This window comes from Oncorhynchus tshawytscha, linkage group LG08 (assembly GCF_018296145.1).
Source record: "Oncorhynchus tshawytscha isolate Ot180627B linkage group LG08, Otsh_v2.0, whole genome shotgun sequence".
NCBI classification, from domain to species: domain Eukaryota; kingdom Metazoa; phylum Chordata; class Actinopteri; order Salmoniformes; family Salmonidae; genus Oncorhynchus; species Oncorhynchus tshawytscha.
In genome coordinates, this window is record NC_056436.1 from 26,864,429 (window position 1) to 26,879,505 (window position 15,077).

The window sequence follows — 15,077 nt, forward strand, 5'->3', positions numbered from 1 at the left end:
ACCATAGGATAAATAATGTGGGCATATAAGCAGACAATGAAAGCTCTTACAATATTCAATGATTACATTTCTCAAAAACAGGTTATAGGCTACAATTTCACCACCAAGTCAGAACAGTAGGCGAAATTAAGAGGTGAAAATAGACCAAATTATTAGGGGGCGGCACATGGGCTACTAACAGCTTACTACACAACATACACTTCATCTTACTTTCTTAGCTACATTATACATATCTCTTTGGCATATTACATAATTTATGCAGCAGCAAACAAGACATTTTTGGACTCACCTTGTTGTGCTGTGCTCACTTGAACAGGAAGGTGGTGCGGTGGTCCTTTTGGGTAAATTTGGTCATCAAAGCCTGGCATTCTCTGGATTTATAGTGCTTTCAAGACAACTGGGAACTCTGGAAAAAAAGGCTGATCATGATGATGTCAGTGATCTTCAGGTCGTAGATCTAGAAAGAGGCCCGCATTCCAAATGTACAATTCCGAGTTGGATGAAAGTTCAAAACCTATTTTCCCAGTCGTAGCTCATTTTTCCAGAGTTCCCAGTTGTCTTGAACTCACTAAAGTCAGATTTTGCAGTTCCAAGTTAAGTTGTTTTGAGCATGGCACAAATCATGCTTCATTGACAGCATGGCCAATGTTGAATGTTTATCATTTTAAAATAGGAAAAGAGACCCTTAATCTTAGACTTGGGATCATACAGCAACTCCACTGAATAGCAGGCTAATGATTGCTTTGCAATGCTTGCAGTTATAGCAGCTGATTCCTTCCAAACCAGTCATGGTTGAATTTGCGATTTCCAACTTGTTGTGTAATGTTTATGTCTAAAGGCCGATGAACACCGATATGTTTATCTATCATTTCTATTCACTATTTCTCTTCATATGACAAGGATTATGAAGGATTTGCCAGTAAATTGTTGATTTGATTCATGACTGCTTGCTAAGATTTTGAAAGTATGATGTCCAATCAAAGATCATATTTCGTTAATCTAGCTAAACAAAGTCACATATAAATAGAACAGACACATTTTGGACCAACATTTATTAAGACCAAATTAATTAACCTGTAACCAGTTACCTACAATTTCAAAGTGAGCATATAGACCGAAGGCTCCAATAATTTCTCGCCTATCCCGGGGGTCAGCCTAAAATATAAACAGTTAACAGTGGTTGCCTGATACTTTGACGTTAAGGTTGATGATGACCTTTATTTAGAGTGTATGATTTATTTTACATTTTATACGAAAGTTAAAGCTGGCTTCCTCTATCATGGGAGTTCTCTTTTTGTCTGTTTTCACGTTAATTGGTGGTTGCAATGGGAGTCGTAAATCAAGCACTACGGAGTGTATTAATGAGTTGGACCACCCAAGACACCATTTTATCCCCAGTTTCTTGATGGACAATGTAAGGATACTCGACCCTGCCACGCTCTGAAAACCATTAATGAACATTCACAAGATCAATGGTCTCCTACTGTCACATTTCCAATACAGGCCTGTGGCGGGATGCAGGCCTACAACTGAAAAATATGTTTCACAAAGCTGAAGTATTTTGGACACAAAATTCAACTAATTTGTTTATTTTACATGCCATATGCTTGTCCAAATCATGAAAGGTGTGCAATTGCATAGAACAACAATGCAAGAGGGACGGGCCTAGTGGCTGTGCAATAAACTGTTTCGTAGATTTAAAAAAAAAAATTAAATCGTGGGGAAATGTGAATGCCATTGCCATACCATGCAATATTTGAATACGTGATATTTTACAAAACACCAAATATCCTTGGTGCATAATTGGGCTAATTTCAAACGAGGGAATACAATTGGTTAACAGTTTCAGAAGAAAGCCTTTAGTCCGTCTGCTATCAGCTTCTCTTTTGTTTTGTTAATAGGATTATTCTTTTTTTAATCGGCCAAAAATATCATAATAAAGGCCTAATAAAAAATATATATAATACATATCTATAAAAGACTGAAACGTTTTTTGCTAAAACATTTTTACATTACATTTTTAGTCAGACGCTCGAATCCAGAGCTATTGAAAGCTATTTGTCCTCTTAAACCCCAATGCGTATCTCCTGGTGTTTCTTCAGAGTGCTGAGTTGTTTGAATGCTTTCTCACAGACATTGGAACGTTGGGGTAGTTTCTCTCCGGTGTGTTATCATGTGATTCTTTAGAGCTCAAAATAAAGCATTTAAAGTTTATTTCATTTCATAGTATAAAGTAGGCGACAAATCACGTTGTAACATCTCAATATCTCCAAGACCTCATTCCAAAAGCTCATTAAGTTGTTATTACTATTCCAAGAAACGCAAGACCATAGTCACAATATTGAGACGGCCGACTGAAACGTCAGGCAGTCAGTAATTAATTAACCTACCATTATTCCAGAATATGCCTATGATTTACAAAGCGTAAAGATTATTTTTTTTAAACTATTATATATTTGAACTTTTTATGAACTCTTTGAATAGCAAAATTAAATATTATATCAATCAGTCACTCACCAAAAATCACATTCAACTAGTCCTACGTTCTCCTGCATTTGGTCTTTTAAAGTGCACTTCATTGATTAATAACTTAGTTCAAAAAAGTTATTTCCCCAAAAAGTCTTACTTCAAAAACCTGCCACGGTTCTTATTCAAAAATAAAGAATTATATCTATTTTGCAGGAGCGCATGCTTTCACCACCTCCTAAATTGAAAATTGTCTTCCATTATAACAGTTCACAAAGATAGACCAGTGAAGTATAAAACACAAAGGCTATAATCTTGTTAAAAGGTTTTTCCTCCAGGATACAAAATACTACATTTCCAAAATACACTCATCAATATGAAGGGACAGTATTATTAATTGAAATGTTAACCTTGATGAGCAGGCTTTGAACTTTCAACCAGGTTTGGCATTCATCATTCATAGTGAACCCAAATTAAACATAACATTTACACAAGACTGATGATTCGAAAGACTGATGATTAGTTTTTCAATATCTTAAAAAACATTATTTTGTCATATCAATGGGTAATATGTATGTCCCTGAAAAAAATTTCAGGAATCCCCACTGCTCTAACTCACCCGTTTCATCCTTCTCACCTGTCTACAATAACTCTCACTTGTTCAGGTTAGCATTCAAGATGTAGTATTTCTGCCTCCTCTCTCCTTCCTTCTTTCCCTCACACACTGTCTATTTACTCAGCCAGACTGTCCAAGCCATTCCTAAAGTGGAGAGCGGAGGATTCCGCATGGGGAATCTAAATGCCCATCTTAAGAGACTTTTCTTCTCTGACACTGTGGCTTTTTAACCCACATCCTCGTGCTGAAAGATGTCGTCTTCCCACACCTGGCCCTGAAATGTGTTCTCTCCAAACACTGTAGATCTCTAAACACTGTAGGCCTGTGTGTGTGTCCCTCTCAATGAAGGGACCTCAGTCAGACAGGCAGTTCAACCAATTACCTTTAAAAACTGGATGGATGACCATAGATATTGAAAAAAGGGCTCATGCAGTTATCTTACTTGAAGCAGTTCTATACTGAGAACACTGAAGGGGCTGTAGCAAAATAACTGCCTTATATTCAACAACTGCCTTTTAGGTTGAATACAAATGGAAGTAACCACCCATTCTAATCATAATCACACCAAGTCTAATGGTAGTTGTCACCTAATCACTGTTTGGGTTTGTGTGTATGGTATGTCATTGCACTGGGAAATGTAGAACAAAAGACTACTGTGATAGGAAAATGGTCACAAACCTGGTAAATAAATAGCACAAATAGGACAACTGTGAACAAGTGTTAGGTTGATATTCCTACTGGACTCCAGTCTATACTTTCTTACCCACGTCATCATATTTTTCAGCCTGGTCTCATATACTAGACGTAACATATTAAATGTAAATCCGAGCCACTCAAATTAGTATGAAATGTTATTTTGGTATGATTAAACAAGACATATGGTTACTTAAGGCAAAACTAATGTAGGGTGGTTGGTCGGGGTGGCCATATAACCCAAGCATCTAGCAATCCAAAGGTTGTGACTTTGAATCTCAACAGACAACTTTTTCATTTTTGCTAATTAGGAACTATTGAACGACTACTACTTTTTAGCTACTTTGCAGCTACTTAGCATGATTGCTAACCCTTCACCTAACGCTTTTAGCTAACTCTTCCCCTAACACTTTAACTTAACTCCTAAACGTAACCTTAACCCTAACCCCTAGCCTAGCTAACGTTAGCCACCTAGCTAGAATTCATAACATAACATACCATTTTAAATTCGTAACATATAATACTAATTGTAAATCATAACATATCATACCAAATGGAGTGTCTCAGATTTACGTTAAAAATATTTTTTTATTTCACCTTTATTTAACCAGGTAGGCTAGTTGAGACCAAGTTCTCATTTGCATCTGCAACTGTGACAGACTGCATCCAATTTGTTGAGTATAGTGTTGGAGGCTATTTTGTAAATGACATCGCCGAAGTCGAGGATCGGTAGGATGGTCAGTTTTACGAGGGTACGTTTGGCAGCATGAGTGAAGCATGCTTTGTTGCGAAATAGGAAGCAGATTCTTAGATTTAATTCTGGATTGGAGATGTTTAATGTGAGTCTGGAAGGAGAGTTTACAGTCTAACCTGACACCTAGGTATTTGTAGTTGTCCACATATTCTAAGTCAGAACTGTCCAGAGTAGTGATGCTGGACGGGTGGGCAGGTGTGGGCAGTGATCGGTTGAAGAACATGCATTTAGTTTTACTTGTATTTAAGAGCAGTTGGAGGTCATGGAAGGAGAGTTGTTTGGCATTGAAGCTCGTCTGGAGATTAGTTAACACAGTGTCCAAAGAAGGTCCAGAGGTATAGAGAATGGTGTCGTCTGCGTAGAGGTGGATCAAAGAATTAACTAGCAAGAGCGACATCATTGATGTATACAGAGAAGAGTGTCGGCCCGAGAATTGAACCCTGTGGCACCCCCATAGAGACTGCCAGAGCCCCGGACAACAGGCCCTCCGATTTGACACACTGAACTCTATCAGAGAGTAGTCGGTGAACCAGACGAGGCAACCATTTGAGAAACCAAGGCTGTTGAGTCTGCCAATAAGAATGTTGTGATTGACAGAGTCGAAAGCCTTAGCCAGGTCGATGAATACCGCTGCACAGTAATGTCTCTTATCAATGGCACTTATTATATCGTGTAGTTCCTTGAGCGTGGCTGATGTGCACCCATGACCAGCTCTGAAACCAGATTGCATAGCGGAGAAGGTACGGTGGGATTCGAAATGGTCGGTAATTTACCTACATGTACACAGTATCTCAATAAGCCTGACTAACAGGTGTCTGTATATGGCCTTGCTACTCTTTTTTCAAATGTCTTTTTACTGTTGTTTTATTTCTTTACTTACCTACACACACACACACACACACACACACACACACACACACACCTTTTTTTTCTTTTCGCACCATTGGTTAGAGCCTGTAAGTAAGCATTTCACTGTAAGGTTGTATTCGGCGCACGTGACAAATAAACTTTGATTTGATGGCATATGCCTTATGGCTAACGTGACATGGTGTGATGAAAGAAACATACAGGAACTCAAATCCTTCTGTTCACCTGATTTAGAATTCCTCACAATCAAATGTAGACTGCATTATCTACCAAGAGAATTCTCTTCGATTATAATCACAGCCGTATATATCCCCCCCCCCCAAGCAGACACATCGATGGCTCTGAACGAACTTTATTTAACTCTCTGCAAACTGGAAACGATTTATCCGGAGGCTGCATTCATTGTAGCTGGGGATTATAACAAGGCTAATCTGAAAACAAGACTCCCTAAATTTTATCAGCATATCGATTGCGCAACCAGGGTGGAAAGACCTTGGATCATTGTTACTCTAACTTCCGCGACGCATATAAGGCCCTGCCCCACCCCCCTTTCGGAAAAGCTGACCACGACTCCATTTTGTTGATCCCTGCCTACAGACAGAAACTAAAACAAGAGGCTCCCACGCTGAGGTCTGTCCAACGCTGGTCCGACCAAGCTGACTCCACACTCCAAGACTGCTTCCATCACGTGGACTGGGACATGTTTCGTATTGCGTCAGATAACAATATTGACGAATACGCTGATTCGGTGTGCGAGTTCATTAGAACGTGCGTTGAAGATGTCGTTCCCATAGCAACGATTAAAACATTCCCTAACCAGAAACCGTGGATTGATGGCAGCATTCGCATGAAACTGAAAGCGCAAACCACTGCTTTTAATCAGGGCAAGGTGTCTGGTAACATGACCGAATACAAACAGTGCAGCTATTCCCTCCGCAAGGCTATCAAACAAGCTAAGCGTCAGTACAGAGACAAAGTAGAATCTCAATTCAACGGCTCAGACACAAGAGGCATGTGGCAGGGTCTACAGTTAATCACGGACTACAGGAAGAAATCCAGCCCAGTCACGGACCAGGATGTCTTGCTCCCAGGCAGACTAAATAACTTTTTTGCCCGCTTTGAGGACAATACAGTGCCACTGACACGGCCTGCAACGAAAACATGCGGTCTCTCCTTCACTGCAGCCGAGGTGAGTAAGACATTTAAACGTGTTAACCCTCGCAAGGCTGCAGGCCCAGACGGCATCCCCAGCCGCGCCCTCAGAGCATGCGCAGACCAGCTGGCCGGTGTGTTTACAGACATATTCAATCAATCCCTATACCAGTCTGCTGTTCCCACATGCTTCAAGAGGGCCACCATTGTTCCTGTTCCCAAGAAAGCTAAGGTAACTGAGCTAAACGACTACCGCCCGTAGCACTCACATCCGTCATCATGAAGTGCTTTGAGAGACTAGTCAAGGACCATATCACCTCCACCCTACCTGACACCCTAGACCCACTCCAATTTGCTTACCGCCCAAATAGGTCCACAGACGATGCAATCTCAACCACACTGCACACGGCCCTAACCCATCTGGACAAGAGGAATACCTATGTGAGATTGCTGTTCATCGACTACAGCTCGGCATTCAACACCATAGTACCCTCCAAGCTCGTCATCAAGCTCGAGACCCTGGGTCTCGACCCCGCCCTGTGCAACTGGGTACTGGACTTCCTGACGGGGCCCCCAGGTGGTGAGGGTAGGCAACAACATCTCCTCCCCGCTGATCCTCAACACTGGGGCCCCACAAGGGTGCATTCTGAGCCCTCTCCTGTACTCCCTGTTCACCCACGACTGCGTGGCCACGCACGCCTCCAACTCAATCATCAAGTTTGCGGACGACACAACAGTGGTAGGCTTGATTACCAACAACGACGAGACGGCCTACAGGGAGGAGGTGAGGGCCCTCGGAGTGTGGTGTCAGGAAAATAACCTCACACTCAACGTCAACAAAACTAAGGAGATGATTGTGGACTTCAGGAAACAGCAGAGGGAACACCCCCCTATCCACATAGATGGAACAGTAGTGGAGAGGGTAGCAAGTTTTAAGTTCCTCGGCATACACATCACAGACAAACTGAATTGGTCCACTCACACAGACAGCATCGTGAAGAAGGCGCAGCAGAGCCTCTTCAACCTCAGGAGGCTGAAGAAATTCGGCTTGTCACCAAAAGCACTCACAAACTTCTACAGATGCACAATCGAGAGCATCCTGGCGGGCTGATTCACCGCCTGGTACGGCAACTGCTCCGCCCTCAACCGTAAGGCTCTCCAGAGGGTAGTGAGGTCTGCACAACGCATCACCGGGGGCAAACTACCTGCCCTCCAGGACACCTACACCACCCGATGTTACAGGAAGGCCATAAAGATCATCAAGGACATCAACCACCCGAGCCACTGCCTGTTCACCCCGCTATCATCCAGAAGGCGAGGTCAGTACAGGTGCATCAAAGCTGGGACCGAGAGACTGAAAAACAGCTTCTATCTCAAGGCCATCAGACTGTTAAACAGCCACCACTAACATTGAGTGGCTGCTGCCAACATACTGACTCAACTCCAGCCACTTTAATATTGGAAAAATGGATGTAAAAAATGTATCACTAGCCACTTTAAACAATGCCACTTAATATAATGTTTACATACCCTACATTACTCTTCTCATATGTATATACTGCACTCTATACCATCTACTGCATCTTGCCAACTTTATGTACTACATGTATCACTAGCCACTTTAAACAATGCCACTTAATATAATGTTTACATACCCTACATTACTCATCTCATATGTATATACTGTACTCGATACCATCTACTGCATCTTGCCTATGCCGTTCTGTACCATCACTCATTCATTTATCTTTATGTACATATTCTTCATCCCTTTACACTTGTGTGTATAAGGTAGTTGTTGTGAATTGTTATGTTAGATTACTCGTTGGTTATTACTACATTGTCGGAACTAAAAGCACAAGAATTTCGCTACACTCGCATTAACATCTGCTAACCATGTGAATGTGACAAATATAATTTGATTTGTAAATCGCACAGTGCAGTTAGATTAACAAGAATTTAAGCTTTCAACTGATATAAGACACTTGTATGTACCTCAATGTTTAATATTCACAATTTGTATGATTCATTTTTAATTGCGCCCCCTCCAGCTTCACCGGATGTTGTCCCGCTAGCGGGACGCATAATTAAGTGTTCGAATCAGACAGGAGAAATGTGTGAAAAAATTACCAAAATATATCTTCAGTTCTTCAGAAAACATTCATGGATTTTCTAACAATTCACAGCCTGTTTGGGAGGAGGGGGGTGGTCAACATTTTGAACAGTATTCAAAGTCATAAAATATAACAGTGAGAGAAAATCACTGATCACAGACAGTTCAAGGTCTGACAATAGACAACAGCAAACACCTCAGTAGGTGGGCGGAGATCATTGGTTTAGCTGAAACCCAGAAAGAAGAGGATCTCCTGGGGAAGATGTAGGTGAAAGATGGAGAAATAGCACAAGCAACTAACTGCATGCAGGGGCATGGATACTGAACATTATTGATGCATGTTAACAAGAGACACAAAAATGTAACAACTGTCTGCATTCTGAGGGACAGAAAAGCATACCTTCTCAGATGTACTAAGAAAAAACATTTTTTCTGCATTCCGAGGAATAAAACGACCACTGACTGAAGGCCAGAGGTAGCGGGAAAGGCGATGAAATATATTCAAACAGAGGGAAAACCTTCCACCTCACTACAGCATAGTCCACAGCGCAGAAAGCACAAACTGACAGACGGGCAGAAAGACACGGATCATGCTTAGTCCGAACAGGTGCCATGTATTCATCAATGCATTTAAATAACAAGAACAAACAGTATAGTACACAAAAAGGAACATACAAAACAGCAGGTAGAGCTTGAAATGATACCAGACATGCAAGGGCAGTTTCTGTCACTCTTTTGTGCAAGCATATGGGAAGCATATGATTAAAGGCCCAGTGCAGTCAAAACCGTGATTTTCCTGTGTTTTATATATATTTCAAACAACTATGTGGCATCACCAGGCGGTTAATTAGTTAATAGACCAATAAGAAAGAGATTTTCAAACCTCTCTTCCAATAACAGCTAGTTTTCCCCTCTCCACTCAGATCACTCCCAGACAGTTCTAGCAAAACTCTTGCTTGAGAAATTGCTTTCTGCTGAGAAGCTATTTTTTGTTGCTTTTTGACCATCTTAATTGAAAACAATCACAGTAAGGTAATTAATTTTTACTTTGAAATGATTTGATATTGAGATAAAATCTGCTGCATTGGGCCTTTAAAGTTGTAATAAGCAGTCGGGCTGAATGGTGCAGTTTACATGAAGAAAACATGTAAATAACCATCACAATAAACTCAGTAAATTTGAGACAATGGGCAACAGGTTTGGAGTCAATTCCATTTAAATTCCAGTCAACTCAGCAAGAATTTTAAAAAATCAAATTCTCTTCAATGACACACATTTTGAATTTAGTTCACTTTTTGAGTTGACTGGAATTTTAATGTAAGTGAACTCAACCCTGATGGTCAACCATAAAGTTGGGACTAAGGACCAGGCAGAGAAAGCTGTAAACTCCAAATGAACATAGGAGAGGTGATAAGAAGAGGGTTTTCATGCCCCAACACAGAACGAATCACTGATGCAACTTGACTGTCATGCTGCATCAAAACAAGGGGGATCCTAACAATGGATGTATTTCCCTGCAGTGCCATTTGTAGGGGAAAGGGGGGGAGGGGCGGACAAAGGGGGTGTCACATATATAAGTTGAAACCGGAAGGAAATCAATCAGTCCCATAACTGGAGAATATCAACAGTGGTGAGCTGTGGGCCATATCTGACATTAATCCTGAACCTTCCAGTCCGCGTGAAGGAATGACAGGACATCATTTGGTGGGAGAGAATCCTGATACGGGGTCTAACGAGGAAAGTGCTGATGCTAATGAGTGCATCAGTGCGCCTTAACGAGGCTGTCTTGTTTGGTATCTTAATTTAAAATGAGTCACATCTCAGGGGATTCAGGATAAAATGAGCTGGGCTGGGATTCCCAGGGCAGGAATAATCCACCTCACAAGGAGGACGCAAACTCCCACAATGTGTGTGTGTTCGTGTGTGAGAGAGTGTGATAGAGAAAGCGGGAGGGAAACAGTGTTTGTGTGAGTATGAGAGAGAGAGGTACAGTATGTCTGTCTGTGGGAGGGGGAAAGGGCAAGAGAAGAGGAGGGGAAGAGAACAGCTAGATGTCATCCCTGCCTGATATGCTTGTTTATACACTCATATCATTGAATCACCGTGACCAAGTGAGAAAAGCTTGTGCTCTCTATGACAAACTGACCTCGGGCAACAAATAGACTCACGGATAGAGGAAACGGAGAGGGAGGGAGTCTGAGCAAGACGAGAGAGAGGAGTATAAGCAAATAAGAGAAAAAGCCATACAGTCCTAAAAAAGGTTGAATGTTGATTCACTGCAATATTTTCATTGACATTAAGTGTTGTTGGCATTGACCTTGGTTGACTGCATTATTAGGAGCTATGGCCCACTTCAATCTGTATCAATGAAGTAAGGTCAGCATGTCTACCTGTCCATGAGCATTCTATATACTATCAAGGAGAAATGATCAACTAAAGGGATGGCATTCAGTTTCAGGTCTTTCTTACCGGACTACCCAGAGAAAATATTCTTGCACTGCGTTCCGAAGTCAGCTAACAAATACAGAGGCTCGGTGACCTCAGTGTATAAAACCAAATGCAGAGTATGTATTGAGCCCTGCCGCCCCGCCTCTTTCTGCTATGTCTGCATTAGTCAGGCTCAAATGGGTTCCTGCCATGAGTAACAGAGCATGACAGTCGCTAAACAACGCCAGGCAGATGACAGGACAGCTCCGTTTGATGATGGCCGCTGCTGATGAGCCCGCTTTTTGATTTGGAGGAATATCAGGGCAGCGTGATTAATTATGAGATGCAGGTGGATTCAGATCTAATGAGTCTGCCATATTACACAGACCTCAAAATGCAAATCGAAAATTACCACAGGAAATATGTAACATTCACAGTATATTCACCCAATGGTGAGTTATGGTCTCTTCTGGACTTTAAGCAAAAGCTAAAATATGGGACTTCTTGGCACGGTCTTTGAGAACTGTGTTTAAGGATTCAGAGACTTCATAACATGCTAATGTTGACCATCAAATAATTCCGACACCACTCTGAAAACTCTGATCAATCACTTTAGTGGAATTTCTCCTCACAGTCCACTACTGTCTGTGAGAATGTGTGGATCCACACAACTCTAATTGACACAGTTAATAACACTGGCCCCCTCTGGCTGGCTTAATGCAGCTCTACCAGTAACTGAGACATTGGTCATTCCTCTGGTCACATTCACAGATCTGAATAGAGTACCACAGTATGAGTCATAATACCCATAAAACCTAGTGGTCACAGGGAAATGGTTCCAATCTTAGAAACACTTAAAATAAGGGCTGTGTTTTGTGAAGGCTTACCCCGGCGATTGGAACCATTTCCCTGTTTGACTGCTAGGTTTTATGGGTATTATGACACCTCCACTGTGGGGCTCTATTGAAAGAGGGGTGAAAGAGATGCAATATGAATGAAAAATGACCTTCGTTATCTAACTTAAATTCCAGAAATTGAGATGCACCAAAAGGGTGATAGTAAACAGCTAACTACACTGACATTTACAGATGATTAACATGATTGTTTAAAAGAAACAGACAGAACAGACGGAATAGCATCCCCCCCAAAATATTTGGTATGTAAAGTATTAATTCATTTATGGTATTATGTTACTTTAAATCTGATACATTTACTCTATTCCTCTCAAATAAACCGGACTATATTCAGAGTACATACATTTCAATTACACTGAAAAAAAAAATCATGAAACATGTAAAGTGTTGGTACCATGTTTCATGAGCTAAAATAGAAGATCAACAGAAATGTTCCATATGCACAAAAAGCTTATTTCTCTCAAATTTTGTGCCACAAATGTGTTCATATCCATTACTGAGTATTTCTCCTTTGCCAAGATAATCCATCCACCTAAAAGGTGTGGAATATCAAGAATCTGATTAAACAGCATGATTATTAAACAGGTGCACCTTGTGCTGGGGACAATAAAGGCCACTCTAAAATGTGCAGTTTTGTCACACAACACAATGCCACAGATGTCTCAAGTTGAGGGAGTGTGCAATTGGCATGTTGACTGCAGTTATGTCTACCAGAGCTATTGCCAGAGAATTGAATGTTCTGAAATAAAGCTGAAAATGTCCCAGTTGTTCCATGGCCTGCATACTCACCCATTGAGCATGTTCACTCTGAATCGACAATCATGTTCCAGACAATATCCAGTAACTTCGCACAGCCATTGAAGAGGAGTGGAACAACATTCCACAGGCTACAATCACTCTATGCGAAGGTAATGATTCACACTCCATGAGGCAAATGGTGGTCACACCAGATACTGAGTTTTTCTGATTCACACCCCTAACTTTTAAAGGTATCTGTGACCAACAGATGCATATCTGTATTCCCAGTCATGTGAAATCCATAGATTAGGGCCTAATGAATTTATTTCAATTGACTGATTTCCTTATATGAACTGTAACAAATTGTTGCGTTTATATTTTTGTTCAGTACATACAGTTGAAGTCGGAAGTCTACATACACCTTAGCCAAATACATTTAAACTCAGTGTTTCACAATTTCTGACATTTAATCCTAGTAACAAATCCCTGTTTTTGGTAAATTAGGATCACCAATTTACTTAACAATGTGAAATGTCAGAATAATAGTAGAGAATGGTTTATTTCAGCTTTTATTTCTTTCATCACATTCCCAGTGGGTCAGAAGTTTACATACACTCAATTAGTATTTGGTAGCATTGCCTTTACATTGTTTAACTTGGGTCATACAGTTCGAGTAGCCTTCCACAAGCTTCCCACAATAAGTTGGGTGAATTTTGGCCCATTCCTCCTGACAGAGCTGGTGTAACTGAGTCAGGTTTGTAGGCCTCCTTGCTCGCACACGCTTTTTCAGTTCTGCCCAGAAATGTTCGATAGGATTGAGGTCAGGGCTTTGTGATGACCAATACCTTGACTTTGTTGTCCTTAAGCCATTTTGCCACAACTTTGGAAGCATGCTTGTGGTCATTGTCCATTTGGAAGACTCATTTGCGACCAAGCTTTAACTTTAAGACTGATGTCTTGAGATGTTGCTTCAATATAATCCGCATAATTCTCCTGCCTCATGATGCCATCTATTTTGTAAAGCACCCCACAACATGATGCTGCCACCACCGTGCTTCACGGTTGGGATGGTGTCCTTCGGCTTGCAAGCATCCCCCTTTTTCCTCCAAACATAACGATGGTCATTATGCCAAACAGTTCTATTTTTGTTTCATCAGACCAGAGGACATTTCTCCAAAAAGTACGATCTTTGTCCCCATGTGCAGTTGCAAACAGTAGTCTGGCTTTTTTATGGCGGTTTTGAAGCAGTGGCTTCTTCCTTGCTGAGCGGCCTTTTAGGTTATGTTGATATAGGACTCGTTTTACTGTGGATATAGATACTTTTGTACCGGTTTCCTCCAGCATCTTCACAAGGTCCTTTGCTGTTGTTCTGGGATTGATTTGCACTTTTCGCAACAAAGTACGTTCATCTCTAGGAGACAGAATGCATCTCCTTCCTGAGAGGTATGACGGCTGCGTGGTCCCATGGTGTTTATACTTGCGAACTGTTGTTTGTACAGATGAACGTGGTACCTTCAGGCGTTTGGAAATCGCTCCCAAGGATGAACCAGACTTGTGGAGGTCTACAATTCTTTTCTGAGGTCTTGGCTGATTTCTTTTGATTTTCCCATGATGTCAAGCAAAGAGGCACTAAGTTTGAAGGTAGGCCTTGAAATACATCCACAGGTACACCTCCAATTGACTCAAATGAAGTCAATTAGCCTATCAGAAGCTTCTAAAGCCATGACATAATTTTCTGGAATTTTCCAAGCTGTTTAAAAGCATAGTCAATTTAGTGTATGTAAACTTTTGACCTACTGGATTTGTGATACAGTGAATTATAAGTGAAATAATCTGTCTGTAAACAGATTGTTGGAAAAATTACTTGTGTCATGCACAAAGTAGATGTCCTAACCGACTTGCCAAAACTATAGTTTGTTAACAATAAATTTGTGCAGTGGTTGAAAAACGAGTTTTAATGACTCCAACCTAAGTGTATGTAAACTTCAGACTTCAACTGTATATTGGCTAAATCAGGGATACAAGATAAAACCTTCCCTCCCCAACCAGACCATTCATAACGCATCATAACAATGCAAATTATACCCGATACATCAATTGCATGGCACTTAGCACCGTTTAACCTAACACGGCTCATGACATTATGTTGACATTTAATGCAATCCCTGCCACGGTTCCAAATTTGTCGCGGTGGACGGCCCTGGACCATCCCAAGCTGCATCTCCCCATGGATGCAGACAGACAAACACAGACAAGCCACATCCATGGCAGGGCCAATGCTTCGACACTAAGCTCGAGGCCAAGCACTAATGCTTGGGACATATGCATGTGTATTAT